General features: G+C 37.9%; 1 protein-coding gene across 2 annotated transcripts in view; it reads right to left on the reverse strand.

Annotated features, from left to right (window-relative positions):
• Window positions 1–9,240, reverse strand: part of sema4ba (sema domain, immunoglobulin domain (Ig), transmembrane domain (TM) and short cytoplasmic domain, (semaphorin) 4Ba) — a 109,261-nt gene that overhangs the window by 85,943 nt on the left and 14,078 nt on the right. The window lies entirely within an intron of this gene.

Genomic DNA, 9,240 nt, shown 5'->3' on the forward strand with positions numbered 1-9,240 from the left:
AGACCGGTTAGACTGGTCCATCATCTGATTGGATCCAAGGTTATTTTAGTCAACTAAAACTAATATTTAAAAAAAACAAAAAACAAAACAATTTTGTTAACGAAATAAAATAAAAAATGAAAATGCTTTAAAAAAAAAATAAAACTAACTGAAACTACATTTTATGTCAACAAAACTAACTATCTCAAAAAATGTCCTTTGTTTGAAGTCTTTGGTAATTAATTTGATGCATGAGCCTTTTGGGAAGATTTTAAACATGATTTTAAGTAGATTTATTTTGATATTATCCGGAAAAGGGACATTTGAAAGTGTGTCACACAGCAGTGATGTCATCTCACAGCACCTTCAGATGACATCGCTCCCATGGTATTCTTTTTATTAAATTATTATTATTTAATTTAATAATAATAAATATATTATTATTATTATTATTATTAAAACACCTCGGCCCAATTAATGTTGCACTTAAAAAAAAAAAAAAAGAGTTGGATTTGAGATCACATTTTATGAAATTCATCTTTCAACACAAGAACGTTGCTTTAATTTTCTCGATCTTTTGATAACATATAACAAGACATGTCAAATTATGCAATCAACTTAAACAATTGCATTTTGGTTTCTTTTGGCTATTTTGGCTCCCGTGTTGTATATCTTTTCCGTTTCTCTTTTTTTCTCTCTCTCTCTGCTTTTCTCCGGCTTCTTTTCATTTGGCTTTTCTCTCATTGTTTTTTCTTTCCTTTCTCGCCTCGGGACCTCGTTTTTTTTTTTTTTTTCCTTCTCCCCCTTCTCTTCCTCTATTCAGCGTTTCTTTATTGTCTTTTGTGAATAGTGGTGGCACTTTCTGGGGAAGGGAGAAGGCGAGGGTTGACGGGGAGCGAACGAGCGAGGGAGGTAACGATGGAGGGAGAGAGAGAGAGGGAGGGATGGAGGGAGGGAGGTTAGTTTCAGTCAAAGCTGCGGAATAAAACTTCCTCCCACACCGCATGCAGCGTCTCATGGAATGAGTTTGTCATTGGACAAAGTACCCCCCCTCACATGCGCACCTGCACGGACGACACCCCCTCCGTGAATTTGAACAAAACCAAGTTCATAGTTTTTTTTGTTTTTGTTTTTTGGCACTAGACAAATCACTCATCAAGTCCAAAATTGTGGTGAATTCAATTGAAATGGAAAGGGTGTATGAAAATACATTTCTTGGAGTAGTTATTATTAAATTAAATTATTAGGGATGTAATGATATCCAAACATCACGATAGGATATGAAGGTCACGATACGATAATCATCAGGATATTGGTGGGGAAGGTTGGCGATACAAAAGAAGGTCACAATATTGTAAAAAAAAAAAAAAAAAAAAAAAAGAGCTCATACAACAACAAAAATCACACAATATTGTGTTTTTGTACATTACAGCAATGAAAAATATAATATTATATATATATAAAAGATATATAAATAATACTAATATACTAATACAGAACAATAAATTGATACATTTTTTTAAATTAAATAAATTAATTAATAAGTATTTAAATTAAATAATAAATTAATAAATACAATAAAATGAGTTCCTCCACATATTGAAGTATATTATGTTCCCCTTCATCTGACCATAAACATAGAAGGACCAAAACATGCCTTGTGAAAATTAAACTGCACTAAAAAAAAAAACCCCAAAAAAAACTAGCCAACAGAGGATGCTAGAACTGCACAAATGGAAATTAACCAGGTGATTACCTGTGCATAACTCACGATACGATACGATATGCGATACGATTATCTCACAATATGACGATACCGCGATTATTGATATATTGCTCAGGTAATAAATCCACGATAATCTACAATAAAACTAATCATAAAATAATAATAATAATAATAATAATAATAACAATAATAATAATAAATAATAATAAAATAAATAATTACAAAATTACAAAAATAATAGAAAAATCATATAAAAAGAATGTCCTACGATTGGCTGTCAACCAGCCCAGGGTGTCCCCCGCCTGCCCAGAGCCAGCTGAGATAGGCTCCAGCACCCCCCGCGAGCCTTGTGAGGAATAAGCCGTCAAGAAAATGGATGGATGGATATAATAACAATAATATATATAAATATAAATACATAATATATAAATAAGTAATAATAAGTAATAAGTAATAATAAGTAATAATAATAATAATAATAATAATAATAATGAACAAAGCTCATGAGTCTTCTTTGCCTGAAGACTTGCGTCCATTTCCCTGCCACTCTTATGAGGTGCTCCCCCTAGAGGCCCACCAAGTAATTGCTCAATAAGTCATGTACAATGGAGCCGTTATCGTGGCTAGTTATCAACTACAAATATCGCGATACTTGCATATAGGCGTATCGATAATCTATCGGGAGACAAAGTATCACGATTTATCGCGATATCGATATATCATCACACTCTTGTTGAAGGGAAGCTACCTCCGCACCGGCTCCGGTCTCGCCGGGCTTCAATTCAAGTAAATCAAAACTAATCTGATTGTGCCTTTTTTTTTTCTTTTTTTTTTTGTTGCACGTGTAGAGTCAACGATGGTGTATGGTAAAAATGGAGGGAATGTCTTGCTTGGGGAGGGACGCAATGAAATCCATCAGCGGAAGACAAAAAAAACGAAAAAAAAACAAAAAACGTGGCAGCCAGTTCATCTCCCGATATCATGACGGAAATCATTCCGCCTTTTCCTTTATGATGGCAAAAGACGACAGCCGCCCGCACCTCACTCGGGCGCTTCCATTCGCCGACCGAGACAATCGAATGCGCCACTCGGTGGCATTGAAAGTGGGCTTGGATGAATTGGAAATGATTAAAAATGTAGAATTGACAGGGAAACCGATAAAAGTTCTCCCCCCCACCACCACCTCCTCTCCTCTTTCTCGATATATAAGTAAGAAGGCGAAAAGGCAGCATGATGGAATGGCAGGCTTGAAGGGGAGAGAAAGGTGAAAGACAGATGAAAGTGAAGAGAGATAAAAGGCGGAGTGAGGAGGGGTGCGGGCGGGATAAAGCAGGAGGAAGGGAAAGGCAGAGATGAAAGCAAAATGAGAAAGATAAGAAGAGAGTGAGCGAGACAGAGAGGCAAACGGAGGAAGAGATAGATAGTGTACGCAGGCCCAGAGAGAGGTAACCATGGAAACAAGGGGGAAGGTACAAAAGGAGAGATAGACAAAAGGGTTTGATTTGGAAAAAAAAAAAAAAAAGAATGAAACTTGGAGGCAAGAAAAGTCATTCCGGCGGAGCGGAGATTCGTTCGCAGGAATTCGCGCGTCTGGTCCGGCCGGAAAAGCCTCGGGAGCACTCGGGAGACCTCACTCGTTAATAAGCTTCTGGGGGAGGATCAGGTGTGGGCCTCACCTGCAGGAAATCTGTGTCACTCGCCATAGAAACGTCATGGAAAGTCAGACGGTACATTTTCTTTCAAGATGGTGGATGAAAAAAAAAAAAAAAAGACGACAAATTCATTCATTCAACTCTTTTTCACCATTTGTTCACAAAACGAATGAATGTTTTCACTATATATATTTTCGGGGGCGTGGCTAAAATGGCTCCCAGTGACACACCCCTCCCCCAACACGTGCCTTGACACGAGTGATTATTAATGCCACTCCCACTTAAAGCTGAAAATGTAAAATGTCCAAACAACTTTCAACAACCTGTACATGTGTCAAACTCAAGGCCCGGGTGCCGGATTTGGCCCAACAAATCATTTTATGTGGCCCACATAGATGACCCCAGTCTGACTCGCTAATGCTAATTAGCGCGCTACTCGCGGAGGCACTTTTATCACTCAAAAAGAACGGCTATTCATACAAAACACTTCAGGAATGATACAGAATAGCATCTTATGCTCTTACTACACCGCAAAAAAAAAAAAAAAAAAACTTTTATTGGAATAACTTCATCGTGACTTTTTCTTTCTACTCTCTAATGTGGCTACAACTTATCAGTGTATCAGAACGCACGGAACCACACTGACCCCAAGTGGTCAAATCAACATGAACACAGTACACAAACAATTTTCGTGACCGCTTATTCCTCACAAGGGTCGCGGGGGGGGGGCTGCTGGAGCCTATCTCAGCTGGCTTTGGGCAGTAGGAGGGTTACAAGCCGGACTGGTTGCCAGCCAATCGCAGAGGGCGAGGCAGTATAAAATAATTTAAATAAAATAGATTTTGGGACATTTAAAATCGATTCTGAATCGTACTAAATGAGAATCACGATTCTTATAAGAACCGATTTTTTTTATTCTTGCTAAAATTTCGAAATAGGTCATTGTCTTCACTTTTAGTAACTTACTGCATGCATTTTCCTCGAATGCAGCAATATACATCAGTGAATAACAACCAACTAATACTGCCCACTGGTGGCCGAGGCAAGCAGCACAGACAACTTCAATTGCTTTATTCGGAACGGATTAATGGCGTCCCCATTCATTTCAATGGGGAAAGATGATTTGAGGTACGAATGTGGTCTGGAAAGGATTCACACTCGTATCTCTGCGTTTATTTTTGCCTTTTGAAGGTTATTTTTCAGTGTCAAATTGTGGAGTACAACGCATCCTTTGAGCAAGTGGCGACGGGAAATAAGCAAGACGTGGACGCGGGTCTTTACATCGTCCACTGATTGAATGAACTTGTTGCTTGGTGTACTTTGTGTTCCAGGTGAGCACCCCCCCCCCTTATACGAAGGGATTTCTATTTGTGCATCTCCATACAGAGTTGGAGACAGAGAGAGGTTTTTTTTTGTTTTTTTTTTCTATCCTGTGGTTTTTGAGTCTCTTGTGACTCTCCCTCCTTCTCCCTCCTCCCCTTCCTCCTTCTCTTGTTTTTCTCTTTCGTCCTCTCACTCACTCACTCACTCTCTCCCCCTCCTTTTTTTTTTTTTTTTTTTTGCTCTTGATCTCTCTCTCTCTCTGCTGTCCCCCCACTCCATCTATTTCTCACTCTCTCCCTCCATCTTACTCCCCCTCCTCTCCTCCGCACCCCCCCCCCCCCAACCCGTTCCTTTTATATCCTCCTTGCTGAATGCTCTTCTCCTCTCCTCCCTCAACTCTGTCGTTCCTCCTTTATATTCCGTGATTCTTTCTTTCTTTCTTTTTTCTCTCTCTCCCTCTCCGCACACTCCTTTCTCCAATGTTGTCTCCAAGCAGAGCTATTTCATTGCTAATATTCTGTCTTACCATTTTTAGGGGCCTCACTATAAATTGAGAAAAGGCTTGTTTTTTTATTTATTTTATTTGTTATGATTATTTCTTTTGGTCCTTTCAGCATCCTGTCTGCAGGAGAGTGATTGAAGGACGGTTGATTTGAAAAAGGGGAGGGGTAAAAAAAAACAACAACAAACAAAAAAACAACATCTTGAATAGGAAGATGAGAGATTATTGTTTATTTACAAGTTGTGAAAGATGCCGCCTCTACTTTTGTCTGCCTCGTGTAAGTGCGCTCGCCTCACACAGTGGGTCAAGCATCCCTGATTAAAACGGAGGCTTCCCCCCCCCTCATTTTTTTTTTTTGTTTGCTTCCACTTGGGCTATTTTGGTACGACAGCGTATTAGGGCCATGTACAAATATATATATTTTTTTAGGGGGCGGGGACAATATGACGAGAAAAAAGTGGCAAATTTGCCACGTTATAAACTGGCAACTATATTGTTAATCTCTGCTAAAGCAATTAATATCTCCTTGTTCGGAAACCCGAAAACCGAAAAGTACATTTTAAGGCAGGGGTGGCGAGATCCGGTCCTCGAGAGCCGAAGTCCTGCTGGTTTTGGATATTTCCCTTCTTCAACACAGCTGATTCATGATCAGCTCATTAGCAAGCTCTGCAGAAACCTGATAACGAGCCTGTTAATTGGAATCAGCTGCACTTCGAGTAGGGAAATCTACAAAACCTGCAGGACACCGGCCCTCGAGGACCGCAGTTTGCCACCCCTGTTTTAAGGAGTGCTTCCTCCGTACACATTTTACAAACTGTGACTTGTGTAGCGTGACATATGCGTTTCCTTTCTGCCGACACAAACAGCCATGCGGTGAGGGAAAAAAAGTGGCAAATCTGCCAGTTTATAAAGTGGCAAATTTGCCACTTTATAAAGTTGCCACTAAATTTTACACTTTTTTTCTCGCTATATTAAAAAGTGGGAAATTTGCCAGTTTATAAGGTGGCAAATTTGCCACTTTTTTTCTCGTCATATTAAAAAGTGGAAAATCTACCAGTTTATAAACTGGCAAATTTGCCAGATTATAAAGTGGCAAATTTGCCATCTTATAAAGTGGAAAATTTGCGACTTTTTTTTCTCGTCATATTAAAAAGTGGCAAATTTGCCAGTTTAATTTGCCACTTTTTTTCGCGTCATATTACAAAGTGGCAAATTTGCCACTTTTTTGTCTCGTCATATTGACCCGCCCTCTAAAAAAATGTATTCTATTCACCAAATATCAGAATTGGCACAGGCAAAAAAAATAAAAATAAAAAATCCAGTTATTATTATGATAGTCATTTACGTGAAAACAAAAATTGGGAATTAATTGAATATACTTTTTTTTTTTCATCCCTGGGAAATCCCAATCGTGTCATCAATGATGACATCAACATAATGGTGATGAGTGACCCCTAATTTAGGGCCTCAAAACACACCACATGTGATTGTTATTGTTTTGGCGATATCAATTGCATCACAAGTGTTTTTGTTTTTTGTTTTTTAAATCAGTCTGTGAGTTCATACCTTTGCTTTTTATTGGACACAGTTTGGGCCCATCATAAAAAAAAAAAAAAAGGGTGAAGTGAACCTGCTTGTAATCCCTTCCATATGCTTTGATGGTCAAGCCCAGCAAGCCGCTGGCTCAATTACTCCAAAGTTCAAACTCGGCCTCACCTTCCTCCTTCCTCCGCCGGCGTGATCAGAAGAAAAACGCTCACCTGAGCTCCGTAGCCATAACGACGGCAAACGCGAGCCCACACTGCTAGCAGCATTGCCTGACAGTGAAAAGATGTTGAATTATCACCATCACTTCATCACTTCGCACACAAACACACACGAGCGCGCACGCGCACGCACGTGGGCTGTCGCTGCGCTGGAAGAAGCTGAAGATGCGTAACATACTAAAAAAATTAAAAAAAAATTTAAAAAAAAAGCGCTGTGACAAACTCACAGGTGCTTATACTCTCGCGTCATGAAGACTTGTCACAATGTACGCTCACATTTCTTTTTTTATTTATTTTTTATTTTTTATTTATTTATTTATTTTTTTACTAAAATAGACCTTTGGAAAAAAATAACCACTGCAAAATGATCATTTTCTCTTATGTTGATATTTGTTAGGTCCAGTGGCCACGGAGACATAAAAGAAGAAGACTTTCACAACTAACCAGTTTCCATAGATGTTAACTCATCCACTGGCGGCCATTTTACTGGATTTTGACTGATTTTGCAAGTCCCACTGAATATTGTGTCCTATTGCTATAAAAACATGGAACCTATCAAAAGAAAGTTTAGAGTCTCCTTTTTTCCGTCAAGAAAAAAAAAGTATGTTTGTATCTGTTTCCATTTCGCAGCAATTAGCGTTAGAATATAGCTAAGTTTCATCAATATCCACAAATCTGTTTAAAACACTGGCAAAAAGAGCTTGTTGACACATGACCCTGGTTGATCTCTTATACTCTGCTGCCACCTGCTGGACATTTTTGTAATAACTAGCATTGCTTCAAGCATTCTCTTCAGTTCAGAGGCTGCATCAAAGCTTTCTATATGCTCTAGCATTAAAAAAGAACAACAACAAAAACAAAACGTATAAATACGTCTTTGGGAGCATGGTTATATTTATAATAAAACATGTTTCAATGTTTTTGGGAGCAAAAGTCGACGGCGTATTTTCATCCAAAATCGTCTCAGGTTCACCAGCAACCCTAACGAGGTCAATAGATGGACCAATATGATTTTCCCAGGGCTGATACGATATAAATTTTTTGTAGTCAGGGATAGCAAATATTTGGAGCCAATATTTGCTTGCAATCAAAGGAAAATATTTGCGTCGAAATTTGGAATAACACAAATTCCACTCTGTAACTCATTAAAACCCAAAAATGTGTGAAAACTCTTTTCTAATACTTTGTCCTTCACTCCCAAAAACGTTTTTTTTTTTGTTTGTTTGTTTGTTTGTTTTACAGCTTCTGACAAGAAGAGGTGGCTGAAAGCAATGGTAGTAATTTAAAAAAAACAGTCACCAGGTGGCAGCAGAGTATAAGAGATCGGCCATGTTGCAACAAGCTCTTTTTGATGGTGTTTTCACCAGGAATGTGAATATTGATGAAACTTATATTGTAATGCTAATTGTTGCAAAATGTAAACAGATTCAAATATACTTTTTTATTTTTTTATTTTTTTTATTCCCTGATGAAAGAAAAGACTAATCTTTCTTTTGGTAAGGTCCATGTTTTTATACGAATAGAACACAATACTCCGTGGGCTTTGCAAAATCAGTCCAAATGTTTTTTTTGTTTTGGTTTTTTTATCTTCCACCACAGACATATTTGTCTCCAAGTTAAAGGCTTCTAAAGTAAGGGTTTACAAAATTTCAGTATAATGTTTCACTGAAATATATTTTAAGTTGAAAATGATGCAGAAAGCGCAACAAACGAAAATCAAGGTAGAAGTCAACCTTCAACATTTCTTGACAATAATATTACGCATATGTGACCTCACTAGTCTCAAAATAACATTTTGATTAATACTAAATTTGTGGAATACGAGTTATGAAGAAAAATCCAGCCATTTTAATCCTCTCAGGGGGCGGCCATTTTGCCACTTGCTGTCGACTGAAGATGACATCACAGTTGCTCAGGGCTCAGGCAACGACCAATCACAGCTCACCTGTTTTCTGAAGCTGCCTTGTGATTGGCTGCCTCCTGATACGCATAAAAATGACTATATATATATATATATATATATATATATTTTTTTTCCTATGTTTGCTGCTTAACTCATATTCCACTAACACGATATTAACCAGAATATCATATTTATACTAGTGTGGCTACAAAGAACATATTATTGTCAAAAAAAAAATGTTTTGGGGGTTGACTTCCTCTTTAAAACATTAACTGAAAAAAAAACAAAATCCGTGAGGTTTAGCCAATTTTAAGATTATCTATTATCGGCTGGTAGATTTTTTTTTTTTAAATGCTGATGCCGATATGTGCAAAAATACCTGGCCGATA

Source organism: Festucalex cinctus, chromosome 3 (assembly GCF_051991245.1).
Source record: "Festucalex cinctus isolate MCC-2025b chromosome 3, RoL_Fcin_1.0, whole genome shotgun sequence".
Lineage (NCBI taxonomy): Eukaryota > Metazoa > Chordata > Actinopteri > Syngnathiformes > Syngnathidae > Festucalex > Festucalex cinctus.